General features: G+C 39.0%; 1 protein-coding gene and 1 non-coding gene across 2 annotated transcripts in view; one reads left to right on the forward strand and one right to left on the reverse strand.

The window, feature by feature from the left end:
• Positions 1–16021, reverse strand: part of LOC114877797 (mannosyl-oligosaccharide 1,2-alpha-mannosidase IA) — a 369440-nt gene that overhangs the window by 237080 nt on the left and 116339 nt on the right. The gene's annotated exons all lie outside the window — the stretch shown is intronic.
• On the forward strand, positions 10513–10585 carry Trnar-acg. Its single transcript has one exon. It is a non-coding gene; the product is annotated as a tRNA-Arg (tRNA).

The following is a 16021-nucleotide window of genomic DNA, read 5'->3' on the forward strand; positions in this document are numbered from 1 at the left end:
AAAATAGAATTAAGTTCTGTAAGAAATAAACTACAGAGTCTATTTTAACAGTCTGTGCCTTATTAACGCGTTTAGGACGCTCATTGTCAGTTTCGCAGGTCAATATTCGATGTCGTTCGTTCGTCGGTACGAAAAAGAATGACCCTGTCACGGAAAATGCGAAGACCTCGTTGTTACCTCCACGAGGCAACTCCTCTGTCGTCCTTTATATATACTTTATCCTTAAATGGTGCATATCCTTTCCAGATGTCTTTGGTAAAGCTTAACGACATGACCGGAAACAGAGAAAGTTAGTTCTTGATTCCCAGAAATATTTTATCCTTTCAATTTTTTTCAAAGCCCAAAAAACTCCCTCGTTTTACTTTTCTTTTACTTCCATTATAAACTAACATGACCTGATGACCCAAATTGTTCTAACGTTTTCATTAGATAATTATATTTATGATATTTACTATTAAACCTTTTCACGGTACGACTTTTCATCTAAGATTGCCTGCTAATTCCTATAATTTTCCTATGCCGACAAATGGTAGGTGTTGGTTTGGACGAGTTATGAGAAAATCATCAAAAAGAAGAAATTGTCAATTTCTGTTAGTATTAATAAAATTAAACTGGTCGACGCTATTTCAATGAAATCGCGTTTAAAAAACGTAATACACGATATACTATCACGAGTTGCGTTTCATATCCCGCATTATTTTACGGCGGTAATACTCCAGTAAGCGAACACCGCGGTAGTTCGTTAAACCCGCGAATATAAACCTACGTTATAATGGCAGTAGTTTCTCGAACGCGAAAGACGAAGCACACGGTCCATTGGCGGAGGAGTCATTAACAGCTGTCGCCAGATTCGATATCGTCGACGGGGAAAAAGCAATTCCACGCTTGTATTCTTCATTAGGTTTGGCTCGACTTAATACCGGGACCGTTAAAAATTGCCAACGACATGTTTATTGACCCGTTAACGCAACTAAACGCCAATACACGGGACAATGGCATCGTTATCAAGTTATATTTCTGCCTTGACAATCGAATATTCGCAATTGAATTCCTTCATAAGGAAAATGACAGAAAAACAATAGTAAAAGTGACAGGGACAAATGGTAAAAGGTTTTTGAAAGACTTGATCGAATTATATACCTCGATAATTCGGGAATAAGTGCCGATCGGTTCAGAACAGCCCTCTTACCAGAAGGCACAGGTTCAGATTCTTCAGGAAAAGCTTTCCTATTCTTTTAAACAATGCAACGTCGGGTTGCTTGTCCTCCCTAAAAATTCTCAGGTCTATTTCCAAACAATCAATCTTATAGACCTAATCGAATTGTATACCTCGATAATTCGGGGGTTGGTGCCGAGCGGTTCAAAACAGTCCTTTTACCAGAAGGCACCCTCACTTTCCCCACTCCATAATCAGATTCTTCGGGAAAAGCTCTCCTATTCTTTTAAACAATGGAACATCGAGTTGCTTGCCCTCTCTAAAAATTCTCAGGTCTATTTCCACACAATTCCATGACACTCGATGGCTATGTAACTCCGAGTAACCAGCCACCATAGAACATCTGGAAGCCTGTTGATTTTCACAACCACTTTCCCTGACCACCCGTAGGACGAGTGGTACCATAATCCCTACCATAAATCGCACGAAGGCAAAACAGCATCGGAGTAATTGCCTTCAATAATCCTTAAAAATAGACCGTCACTAACATACTCTATAAAGAAATAGTCATACCGTAATGTTTTATAAAAAATTATTCAATATGGAACGTTCATAACTGTAACGATTCCTCCGTCTATGTACGATCAAATTATCATTTCCAACGTATCACGATCGACCAGCACTAAAAGCACACGACACGCGCAATCTATCTGAACATGTTACAAAATCAGGTCTGTTGACAGCCGATAAGTTGGCCAGACTGAAATTATTAGCGAACGATAACGCGTGGACATTATGGGTATCTCAGATTCAACAGTGTAATTCCGAGGATTGAAATACAAGGGACGTGTATGGGATTTCATGTGGATTTAATACTATTGATTTTCAATTATTAAACTCATGAAATTCTTATTCCATATCTGAAGAATGTGATATGATTTTATCTATCGATAACATTTGAAGTATCTAATTAAAATGATATAATTGAATAGTTTTGATATAAAGATGACGTTATCTTTTTAGATATGAAAATGTAATTTTGTAGATTTCTTCAGAATATACTTCGGCGATGCGATAAATCATTCATTTCACGGACAATTTCTTAATATTATACGGGTTAAGCGAGTGTACATGCATCTTCAAGAGCGGAGAGCTCGTTTCGCTTCAGATCGCGTTCTGCTAGCTCGAATGGGAAATTAACTCGGATTGCTTCGCGGCTACGGTGCACAGTGCAATTCGTTCGGTGCAATTTATGGGCTGACAGTACCATAGGGCGACTTGTTCGGCTGACTGTCGCATGATTCTTCGATGGTAATTGCTTGACAGAGGCGTAAATTTTGACGAGATTTAAACTGACTTCGACTTCCTTGATTCTTCATTTTCATTGGAATAATTGCAATGAAGTACTTTGAATAGCTTTTAACATCAGTATTGATTTGTTAATTGAATTCCACCCTTTACTGGACAGAAATTCCAAATATTTCTCTTACCATATTATAATTTGAAAATAAATCAAATCATGCAAAATAATAAATTCTGAATTTTCTGTAAGAATTGTCCCGAAATTCTTTTTATGAAAATGTATATTTCTTGTAAACTGGATAAATGGAAGAAAGAAGGAGATATCGGAGCTAGCTAAAGGATCCTTGGTCTCAGGATAAAATACCGTCTCAGCAATAACATGGTAGCGCTTTAGCGATGGGTAATGGTGAGTTACGGGTCGTTTATGTCCCGTAAAGCTTCGTAGAACCGAGGCCGGGCATTTGTCGCGTTGCCACGCCGGCATGTGGCGGGCCGTTTCATTTGCCGCCGATAAAACTGCCCTTAGGCTAACTAAGCGTTATCGTGATCACCGTTTTCAGTAATTTACTGCGGTTTTACTCCGCGTCTAGGCTCCGGGCAAAAAACCTAGCCCCGTGTTACGTTCCTTCTCTTGGAACGTTGAATTAATTTATAAGCTCCGAGAATCACGGTTACATTGTCTTCGAGAGTGTATAATTTCTCGCGAAGTCGATGGAATATTTTCATGGCGACCCTCGCGTGGGACAGATAGATTAGAGCGTGATAAACGACGATTCATAAATTATCAAATTTAATCCGCGTATCGAAGACAAATCTGGTTTCGTCAACGAGTTGGCAACGAGACAGCCTGTCGTGCCGCGGCGAATTTTATGCGGACATAAATGGCCGGCCACATTGGCGTGGGTGTGTCCATGAAAAAGGCAACATCACGGATACGCTGGTCGACGACACTGTTCGCGAACGAATCGAGCAACGATGATTTACGACACGCGTGAATTTCGTCCCGCATGCCATCACGTACGCGAGCTTGCATCTTAAATCGTCGGCCATTTCGGTTGCATACCAGCCTCGAGATATGTAGATTTATTTGTGCATCGATGATGTTACATTATGAAACAGCTCCGAAAGGATGCGGCATTCGTACCGTCTGCTTCGTGATTTAATTAAGATTTTATAAAAGATGGATTACATTCATCCATTTGTAGAGTCTTTAACACTGGAACTATCAAACGAGTAAAACTGAGTTATTTCAGGTATCTTATTTTAAATTGTAAAATTTATTTAAATATTTTTGTTGACACATACTTTGAATATTGTTGAACGCTCGTCCCTATGTACACATGGAATAATGTTGTACTTTATGCATGGAAAAATGGGAGAATTAACGACGCGATATATAATTATTCAAATAATCTGGAAATCGTACGAATAATTATGGAAACAATAACTGTGGACGAGACTGTACGGCTGTGAAATTCAAATGGAATCAATAGAGCAAATTTAATTCGTGGATTCTCGAGTAATTAAATGGTTGACAAACGCCAGTCGTGATTCGATTCAGTAGAAATTTAAATTTCGCTCGTCGTACGCTTTATGAATCGTTAAATACCCCGAACCGTGTTTTATTTTCAACGTTACGTAATTATTGTTTGTTTTTATAAATGTTAAGATTTCATTCATTCCCATATACAAGCAACTCTGAAGCATTTATTTCCTACGAGTATATTTCAATTAAATTTGATTAAAATTCTAATTTATTCATCGCTGTAATGCAAAATAATTTCAATGTTTCATTCAGAAATTTCTCACGTTAATTGACGTAAAAATCATTTATTAAAATCTATAATAACGTTGTAGTTAAAATTTTACTGCGAATGTGTTTCAGGCAGGTACAGGAATTTTCAATACACTTTTTCTTTTAAATATAACGTAAATTTTGAAATTTAATTTTCTCTTTTATCATTCTGATTTCATATTTTTATATGAGAGAATAATTATATCAGTATCTGTTTTTCAACAAGTTAACTGTCACAGTACGATTAGATAATTTTATCTTCAACGTTTTTATATCAGTACGTCTGTTATCTCAATATGTTATTTTCCTGTTTTTTTTCTTCAATCTAGAAAATGAAATAAAATTATTTCAACTCTTTCTATTTACAAAATACAGTATTTAATTCTTCCATCGTCGCGTTTGGAAATTCACAGTTCTCTAATTTCATGATAAATCCACTTTCCATAGCAACAATCTGATTTTACTTTCTCTCGTGACACGGGCACCGATAAATCAGGTAATTTGACAAAAGCCATGGTCGCTGCTGGCACTAATGACCGATCGTTGGCGTATCGCAATTTCAAAATCCCAATTCGGCCAGGTTTACCTTTGATTATCGCGTACGATCTGACGGCCGACACCGCGTACACCATGAATCGTGTTCAACGTCAAAATTTCGATTCGCTACGCTAACAAGAACGTGTACATTTTATTTCAATCGTTGGAAAACTGTTCTCGACTGGTGAGCTTTTGAATCTTTCAGTCGACGACACGCGACCGAAGTTTACATTAGCTAGGAACGAGCGTGTGTTACACGTATCCACTAGCCAGTCTATGCTTGTAATTGAGTTGTAAATTTGTTATCCACCTCGAAGCGTTTGAATCCTTTATGAACGTTGTTCGTACCGTAAGCTGGTGGTTCGTGTGTTTCTCAGAAGCAGCTAGACACACGAAGTACATAGTTGCATTGATTTAATTACCCGGGGGATTAAAGGCGGCGATGTTTCTTGTGTGTCTGATTAAATTATTTGTTGCAAATTATCTGTAGCCTGCATAATAATTCACACTTTTCCCAAATAATTAATGCGTTTCTTACATAATAAATTAAAATCTTTATTCGGAACGCTGAAAATAATTGTATTTTATTATTTAACCGTTGAACAGCGAAGCCTGGGTCCAATCGTGACCCACATTTACAAAACATATCCAAGAACATTAACCTGCAGTTAAATATATAGTTTGTAAATAAGAGAAGGTAATATATAATACGAAATTTAATTAAAATTGGGACTCGCTCCATGGTCCGTCATCCAAAGGTTAAGAAACGCATTATATCATATTTGATACTTTTTTAGGAAAAGATTCAATTATTGTATATGGTTCAACAACTATATATATGTCACCCTACATAGAATATTTTTAACCTTTAAAAATTATTTAAAATTTTAATTTGATATCAATTTGTCCCTCGGACACCTTGTTCTTGTTGGCCCATGAATTTATTATTTAACCAAGCCCTTCCTGAAATCCAGTTGGGAAGCAAGGTCCTTCGATAGTCTCTAATGACCGATTCGTGTTCTGGCACCACCGTGGGCTATCATAAGTGAAATATTGTCGCCAATAAAGGCCACGGTTGTTATTTATGACGATGGGACGAATTCGCGGGACACAAGCTGCGCGACACCACGGCTAATGTCGTTCCCTGTATTGCACGACTGAATTAAAATGGTCATGCACCGCGTGCATAATCGTTTTTTCACGAGCAGGTGATTCTCCACGGTCACCGACTCCAGTTTGCATTTTCAAGCCGGTGTATACCGAAATCTGAGACTGAACACTGTCCGGTACATTTTGCTTTTGATCGTTCGAATAAACACGAGAGCTTTGTCAAAGTTATTTTTAATCATTGCGCGGGTAATCGGGTACCCAATGAAGTTGTAATATTTCAATTTAATAATCAGAAGTGTAGGAATAATGGGAAGGATTAATTATAATTTTGTAAATTGAGAATAGATGACTTTGTAAATAAATTATTTTTCTAATCGATTACTAAAATTATCAAAGAAAAATTTATGGTAGAGAAATGTGTAAAATAAACCCGGTGAAAATATGAAGATTCGTGGCTCTGTTTGAAAAACTTCACAAAATCACGATTAACGAGTGGAATTTTTATCAATTCAAAACGAGTTCAATTGGCAGAAAATCGTTCTGTTTTATCTTGATTATCATGAAAAACGAGCATCCGCCAAACGATAGTTAACGGGACACAGCGTCGAAACGACTTGTCGAACATTTCGCTGAAATTCACCGTGCGAATTAATTCGTCCTCGTTTACACGCTATTTCGGTGCGGAGATGGCACGCCGCGCGGAACATTCGTTCGCGACCGCTTCATTTTCTCTGCTTTTGAAATAACGTGATTTATCGTCACACACTGCGGTCCTTTCGATATTTATTGGTCCCGTGTACCCGTTATTATTGCCGCACCAAGGACGTGTATATACGCAAACAAATTTGTTTAACTCCAGGGACGAGTGTTAGCTTTTTCATTCGCGTTTTCACTCGTCGACGATCGCTGTAGATTTACAACTTCCATTCGATGATTTATAAACCGAACTTGTATAATAGGTACACGAAAAAAGAAAAACGAAATGTATATTTAAGTATCACAAAAATTCACTGTTAGAAATCTTTCTCTGATATTCAAAATTCGCCTATTTTCAACTCTCGGAGGGCGGACCACGGAGAGAACCCAATTTCAATTTAATTCAGTATTTCATATTATTTTCATTTTCTAAATTTGATACCGTTTTTCTGAAAATTATTAAAATTGTATAAATGTTTTGTAAGTTTGAATCTCAATTGGCCCTGACTCTACTGTTCGAGGGTTAACAGTGAGCTTTTCTAGAAATTCTAAGGATCAAAAATATACCAATAATCGAAGAGAATATTCGTGGTTTGAAATAACTGACGTCATAGTCACATTTCGGTCGCTAATTTCCGTGACGGAATTCGTTCTCGTCATTTCGCATGGCGCACGACACCGAACGCGTGCATCCCCGGTCGGGAAACAAGGTTCTCGGTGTCGTGGGATCGTTTGAAAGGTCAACCGGTCGGTTCCATCGCATCGGTGCCATCGGCTCTGACTGGAAGCCAACCGGTCGCAAATTGCACCTCGAAAATCTACGATCCTGGCCGGTGCGTATACACTCGGCCGACAGCCGAAGCGACGCTCGCGACAACAAATAAGGAATGAAAAATACAGCCCTTGGCGCCCGTACAATGCTGATATTTATAAATGCACTCTGAATCCTTCCATCCTCGATAACCTATCCTCCTTTCCTTCCACGATCGTCTCTTCGCCTTCTTCTATTTTTTCATCCTTTTCGTTCCACCCTTTACAGCTTCTTTTCTCTCTCCTTTTTCTTTTTTTATTTTTCGTTGCTCCCGCAGCTTCGATCGTCTCTGACAAATTCCCAGATGGAAGGCACACGCCTAAAGGACCGACTTCATAAATTCTCGGTCGTGGTAAACCACCGAACGGACCTCCTTCGTGGATTTATTCGAACCTCTCTGCGGGACCTTCGAGGACGGAGGTCGCAGGAATCCTTCGAACCTCGACGCTGCGTTTTCAAACGTCTCTCACAAACGGGCATACGCTTTTTTACGAGCTGTAAAACCCAACGGTTCCAGCAAACAGGATGCAATTGTTCGAATGCATTCTTCTCTGGGAATGTTTGACGAAAATTAATTGTTCGTAGAAGAAAGAAATTCTCAGTCAGATTTATATAGAATTGTCTTAAAATTACAATCGATCCCCAAACGTGATTTTGTTATTAATTATTTCTTCGTGTTTCAACATACATTCCAAGTGGAAAAGAGACTCTATTTAATTCGTCCTCGTTAGTCCAATTAAGGGCTGTAAAAAGACGAATTTAGAAAGGCAGAAATCAAGGCGAGTCGAGGGGTAGAGTATCGATTTCGATGCACGCGCACCTCCACTTCGTAATCCCATTAAACTTTTACGATTTAAGTTTTCGCGAATGTTGGAACGGGCCGGGAAAGCTCCCCAGGAACATCCCGATACGTCGATGCCGAGTTGAATAAAAAGAAGCCATGTCCGGCGTGGTTGGACATCGGTGAACGATGAAGGCTACGGTGGTTTAACGTTCTGAATTTTAACCCTTCCGACAGTTTGTTGATGAAATATGATTTAGAGTTTGAATCAAAATAACGGTGTCTAATTTTAGTTAATGGATACAGTTGGCTTAAAGAAAGACAAACAAATATCAGAGAAAAAAATAAACTTTCCTTCATCATTTTTATTCTCTCGAAAAGAAGAAGCAGAAGAAGGTTCCACTCGGCAAACGGGCACGCGATTTTTTCCCCGAAGTTCGACTTTAATTTCAGCCCGAAAGACTTTGGGTAGAAAGTTTCGAGTAGGGGAAAAACTGGCGGAAAAGTACGAGACGAGGAGGCCGGAAGGAAAAGGGAGCCGAGAAAGGAGGGGACGAAGTTTCGTTTGAACGTTTCTCAGTCGAGCCAGGACGGAAGTTATTTGAGAGCTGGCCGAGACTTCTTCATTATTGCGCTTTTAATGAACCTTAAAATATTCCGAGCCGTCCGATCGCGACGTCCATGCTAGCTGCGTGTTGAGAAAAGCTAAAGAAAAAGGGGTTGGAAAAGGGAAAGCGCGGCTCGTTTCGACGACAACTTTTAAGCGTAATATTCGCACCGGGAGGTCTTGGGAATTCTAAGGCTCGTAAATACCCAATTACTCGTTTCGCTGTTCGAGAGGTTCTAGTTAATTGAGTAACTTGTAAAGAGGGAGGCAGGAAGGGAGGAGGGTGTTAACGCCGGGCAACTTTTCCTGCGATATTTATTATCGATAATTTCTCGAGTTTTAATCATTTTCACACTGATTCTATTTTCTACAGATATTTCCCCAAAGATTACGCATAATAATAATAATGTTTGATTTGTAAATTAAGAATTAAGTGTTAATTATTGTTGTTAATAAGAGAGGTATTTACAAATTAGATGTACAGTGGCACGTATTTTCTAATATTTAATCAAGAAAATTACTTTGTAAGAAATATTGATCTTCTCGTCAATAATTTGAGTGAGAATAATTGAAGAATAATTGAATCCATATTCTATTCATTCAACCAAACGAAGGGATTAAAATATCTTCCCTAACAAAAAAAGGAAAAACCTTGTACAATTTCACTGAATATTCCTCAGGTCAATGTCGATCAATCGTCTCTATTTCTCCATTATTCGCAACTGGCAATGAAAGCAACTAGACGAGTGAAGAAATTAAACGCAAACATAGAGTGAAGTTTCGAAATTGGTACCCTGCTATTCGTTCCAGATTGTTTCGAATTTTTCATCGTGCAACAGAGCAACGAACAGTGATAAATGAATGAAACAATGATAGTCTTATGAAACGTCCAACATAAAAGAAGTATACATTCGGTATCATAAAAGTTTACGGTGCCTCGTTAAGTTTTCCTTATAACGAAAAAGCATTTGCTTTATTACGTTTATCCTACGTTTTATCCGTTCGTATCTCCACATCTAGCTGGTTTAATATTTCAGCAAATATTTATATTAACAAGTTGACCGTCATCGAGAATTTAATATAATTGAATCGTAATTACAAATTAAACTATCACGTTTAACCTGTTATAAAAATATTTTAAAATTCAACTATCTCGCGCCAAGGTTCTGGGATAAGTTCATGGTCCTTTTACCAAAAAATGCATCATCTCTCCCCCCCGTGACCAGATCCTTGGAAAACACCCTGATCGCCTTGCACGCGCCGCATAAGCACCATGACACTTCGGGGTCATCGGCAATCGGACTTGTTAGAAAAGTCAAAGTTTACGATAAATGTAACGGCTGAAGTGGGCCATGTGCATTTTGTCAAAGCGCTATCCCTTTCACAGGGGAAACTCTGCAAGGTCAAGGTGCCATAAAACGGTCGCTAAGGGCCATGGTGACGTTGGCGTGCAAGCACGCCATAGAATAAACGGCTAATATTGAGAAAACCGTAGTACAAAGGCTTTTGTAATAATTTAATTCCCACGGACCTTACAGACTCTTCGTTATCGATCAGTACCTAATCATAACATTTAGATCTCACCGATGCTAATTGCATCAGCGGCATCGGCCATCCTCTCTGATTGTAGTGCAATTGTAATTCTTTGTCTTTGCATCTTCTTCTTGCATTATTTTTGAAATCATCAAATTCTAAAGTAGAAAATGGGAAATCGTGAGGTCCTGTGGCGCAACGGATAACGCGTCTGACTACGGATCAGAAGATTCCAGGTTCGAATCCTGGCAGGATCGGATATTTTTTTCCACTTTTCAATGATTTTCTATTAAAAACAACCAACTATTTTATTGCTACTTTTGTTCTTTCTTTGAAAAACAATATACAAGTTCGAATTGATATATAATTGATTGATACAATAATTTAAATAATTAAAATAAATATTTTGTTGTATATTTCATAAGCTTTTTATTTTGTTAAAGGTTGTTCCGTGTTGAAAATGACTGAATAGTTTTTCAAACGAAATATAAACTGAGTTACAACCATTTATACGTATAATTGCCACGTATATTCGAGTTCGTTTTTATACAATTTATTTTTCAGTTTTATTTAATAAAATAATAAAAGAGAGGGTCTGTATATAGAAAAATAGGTTACAGTGTATTTTCAGAATGCATGGTAAAAATATTTGAGGGAAAAAAAATATTGGCCCATGGGGGGATCGAACCCACGACCTTCGCGTTATTAGCACGATTTTTTTTTTTTTTTTTTAAGAAACTGTTTATTTGCAACTGTAATACATAATGTAGGCGTTTAGTGGAGGGGAGAGAGTTTCGTCTCCCCGGACACCTTGAGTTCGGGCCGGGGAGCACTAGGTGGCGACGAGATCGGGTGTTCTCTCACAAGTGCTCTCCCGGCATGCCGTTCGGATATACATATATAAGTTCCGAACAGCGGTACGATAGGTGTCTGGGGCAGGAATCGTCTGTTGTCAGCCCCACTGACGAGTCTGACAGACGATCCCGAGACGAAACGCCTTTCTCTCTCCTACAATAAGGTGAATATATATGGTTACAAGAAAACAGATGAAGCTCACGAAAGAGCGTATCCAGCTCATCAATGAAAAGACTCCTATTATCATTAGTGGCATAGATACTTATCACAAACAGAGTTTTCATCAGGCTAGTTGAAAGCTTGATTATTGTACACTCTATGAGTTGAAAAGTATTAACGCATGGGAGATTAATAGTTTCAAAGCTGATGTTCTTGCCAACCAGAATAGCTGTACCCCCACCTCCACCATATGTCTGGATCCGATCATTCCTAACTAAATAAATAGTGGTCCCTAAAGGAGAGCTTATGTTTAGAGTTAAGTTTAGTCTCAGACAATAAAATGATGTTGTGCTTATACTTATGAATAAAGTCCATTAGTTCTAGTCTACGGTGTAGCGCCCCTAAAGAGTTTACATTAATGGCGGCAATCTCAACGGAGTGCAAATCATCGCGTGTCGCCATCTTGGATGGAGGTAAACATTGAATTTAAGATAAATTCAATTTTTTCGGTGTTGACTGCAATTTGCGCCGCTAGTGTGTTAAATTGCATTTGCGTTATTAGCACGACGCTCTAACCAACTGAGCTAATGGGCCGCTGGTTACAGAGGCCATTTTGTCAGTATAAACCTGGAATACATCTGTATAATATCAAAACGAGTAATTTATAATTCATATGTAAGACTATGAGAGCGTGTTAGAAAAACTTTAGGATCCTGTCGTTTTGACGGTTCTGGGGGATAAGTGCCGTGTGGTTCATCACAGTCCTCTTACCAAAAGGCAATGCCTTCCTCACTCCGTGGCCAGATCCCTCAGGAACAAGTCCTCATTCTTTTGCAATACAGCGTCGGGCCGCTTGCCTTTTCTAAACATTCTCCATTCATATAAACAGCCCTTCGATACCTGATAGCTGAGGGACCCCACGTGGTCATCACCCGTCTTCGGTCACTAGGACTGTTCAGTCTCACTCATCCTCTTTCAAGACCTCATGCAGTTCAAGTCCCTATCATAAACCGTATGAAAGCAAAATAGCGCCGGGCTAATTGCATTCGACAACTCTCAAAAATAACCCGTCGGTAACAAGCGGATGATTTAAATGTCTGGTTTATTAAATAACTGCGGGCGTATTCGAAAATAAGATATACTCTTCATTCATAGGCAATCGTACACGACGACAGCCAGAATAAGAATACTCTGCTGTCCGAAAAATCCTCGGTCGTGAGAACGCCTTCGACAGTATGCCCTTTTGTTTTCGATACCCCCAAGTTAGAGACTATCTGCAGGTGGACGATTTTCACTGTGAGAATTACATGATCCTATTTGCAATGCTATATCTCGATTATTATTCAACAGAATCTTTTGCTTTTAAATTATATCATGTAGTTATTTATGTAGAATAATTTAATATGCGCAATCATTGTATTTTATTTGCATTTATTGTTTTATTTAGACTAATATATACACCAAGTCAGAGTGGCCGAATTCATCAGGCAGTTATCTCTGTAACGTGACCAGGTCTAATAAAGCATCTCCCGAGTCACGAGGGAATAAACAAAGCGTCAATCGTTTACAATAATATACAGGTGTCCAAATATGAAGATCAATAACGCGAATCTACAAGAAGTTGCGACTGAATCCGTAATTTTCTGAGTTACCTTACACGCGTGAAACTTGTCTGCTGGAAGAAACGACAGGTAAGCGAAAAGCTCGGTTAGGTGCAAGCCGTAGATCAGAATTTTATGGCCGATCTCTGACTCGGTGGCTCGCGAGGCCCCGAAGGCGGTCTTGGCCACGTCGAAAAACATACATTCGGCCAGAACGGGTCGCATCGCCGTTATAAATCCTTGGCTTTATGTTACGATCATGAAAATACGCTGCGAGATGCCTGGCGACACGCCAGACGATGGACCGAGCTGGCCACGTTTTCGTCTTACGATCGACTTATTAATCTCTGGGTATCTTTGACAGACTAGCATTAACCCTATTTCCTTATCCTGGAACGTTTAATACCGCAGCTTGTATAGAAAAATGGGAACCTTCTATAAAGGTTATGGAAGCAAATAAATATAGTAGACTCGTTATATTGCCTAGATGGAATTGCAGGAATGGAATTTGAATACCTCAGCATGGATAGAAAAATAGAAACCTTTTATAAAGAGTCGGTAAGGAAATGAATAAGGTAGACTCTCGTTATATTGCCGCAAATGGGACTCTAAAAGTAGAATTTTTGTCAATCTTTTAAGCTCTCATTTGGAGGGAAAAAGAGATAGAAGTGTATCATCTTCTTAGATTATAATCGCAGGTTAATACTTTGACTACCACCCACACATGGGTGACGCTTGAATTTCAATAGGAATCCATCGTTCATATTATTAGGAATTCTTTGACTTACCTAATTGGAAATACTCGTATTAGATACTTGAAAGTATGCTTTTAAAGATAATATATGAATAAGATTTGTGAAGACAAAAGTAATACTTGATAAAATTTTCAACGGCTTTAACGTGGCAGTCAAAGTGTTAATCACTCGTGTAGTAATATAATAAGAATCTATTATAGTAGTATGCTTTCTTAACTGAAAATTGTAAGAGAAGAAAAAAATTCAATTGATGACAAAGTAAGTTAAATAAGCTTCATTTATTAAATGTATAATTGCGTTTCTTTAGTGAGAAAAATTTAATGCATTTCTAAATTGCAAAGCGAGACTCGATGAAAATATTGAAATAAGTAAATTTAAATACTGCCATCCCGTCCATTTGCAAATTTCTGTTTCCCTTCACAGAATCGTATCCTACTTCGAAACACTCCCGAGTATTCCATAATTGGCCGCGCGACAAATTAAACAAATTAATTCAATTTCAGTCGGGGAAAGTTCAATTTCCCAATACCCTTCGGCGAAATTTCATTTCGCGTAATTCAATTGCACCGAAAGAGATTAGCTTTCTTTCGCGTTACCAAGTCACCGAACTTCCTTTTTTCCATTTGTTATTTCGAACAAAGAGCGCGCGCGAGAGGGAGAGAGAGAGGGTTCAAGGCAGATACAAATCTTCAATTATCACGAATGACGATACGCGGATTAAACGTCCCTCGGGCAACGGATACGCGAAATAATTCCCTCTGGAGCAGCTTAAAGTTTATTCACGTAGCCGTGACACGAGCACGCTGGCGTACGAACGGTGTACACTGAAATAAGAGACTCCCACTTAAGCGACAGATTTATGCGAACAGATATACGCGTTTCTCACAAAAGAACCAGTTCCTTTTTTTTTGCGATGCTCTTTTGCACGATGCGCCCGCTGCTTCGTGAATTATGATTGCGCCTCCCTGGTTTTAGTTTATAATTTCACACCGACTACGAAATAAAACACAATTCTGCCCGAACGACAGAAAAATTGGAAAATTGAAGATTCAAAATCAAGACCTTTGATTTTAAAATATTCACCTCTTTGATCGATCATATTTCCGCTTCGAGTTCCAACACCGATCGCCGCAAAAAAGGACTCAACCAATCTCAGAGGATACAAAAGAAAAAAAAATCCAATTACATCACCGTATCGTTTTCAATCTTCATCGAACCCGAACGACGGGTTGGTCGATCGCAGGATATACATGGAGAGGAACATTCCCAACCGATGGAAATAAAAAAATCACCGACCGATCCCTCGTCTGGTATTCTCTTCCCAGAAGCTCGAAGCGTAATTACGATCGTTCGGATCCACGTTTCACTTATCAACTCGATTCGTTTTGTCAACCGAAGACCGCGCTACGTGCTTCGATTCTAGGTAACGAATGTCTCCTCGAGGTTGATCATCGAAAAAGGAAGGAAAATATTGAAACGCGCTAGTCGCTATCGCGGCGAACGAGTGTCCATTTGTTCTCGAACCACCTTAATGATCGTTAAGAGCCAATAAATATTTCGCAACGTGCCGAAATACCGCGTCGACCTGGAGAGGCTATCACAGAGGCGCGATAAAACATTTTCTAGTTTATATGCTAATATCAGGCTACAACCTCTAAAGCAGGCATGGGTGGTTAATAGTAAACGAAGCCGGAGCGCTCCGGAGCTTGCCTGTGAGCTCAAAACGGAGCGCAAACTCCTTATATCCTCGCATCCTTTACGTTTCTGTGTCCCTTACATCCTGGCATTCCTTAGAACCTTACAACCCTTATATTCCTGCACCCTTTATGTCCCTGCATTCCTTACATCCCTTATATCACTGCATCACTTACATCCTTTACACCTCTAGGAATGATAAAGGATGCAGGAATGTAAGGGATGTACCTTTACTCGAGTCAACGACTGTAAATTTTTTTTTTTAATATGGGGAAATCTTGCATAAGACCCCCCACCGTCCCCCGGGGAAGGTCCAAAGTGCCTTCTCACGAGTTCTTTCCTCTTCCAACGCCACGAGATCGGGACTCTTCTCTTTTCAACGCTCAATTTTTGTTTTCTCCTTTCTTCTTTCACCAAGAAAGATTTTTCGAGTCTCGAAAGAAAAAGAGAGAGACTCAACCTCGTTAGAGAGCCAACGGACGAATAATGGCGAGGTGGATACCTGTTCTTCCAGATAAACGTCCGGTCGCTGATAAAAATGCGAAAGGTCGTCGATAAATGTTTCTAATTTAAAGTATAAATCGTGGTGGATGATTTCTTCTTTTTTGGAAACTGATGGGTTAAATGA

This window comes from Osmia bicornis, chromosome 3 (genome assembly GCF_907164935.1).
Source record: "Osmia bicornis bicornis chromosome 3, iOsmBic2.1, whole genome shotgun sequence".
Lineage (NCBI taxonomy): Eukaryota > Metazoa > Arthropoda > Insecta > Hymenoptera > Megachilidae > Osmia > Osmia bicornis.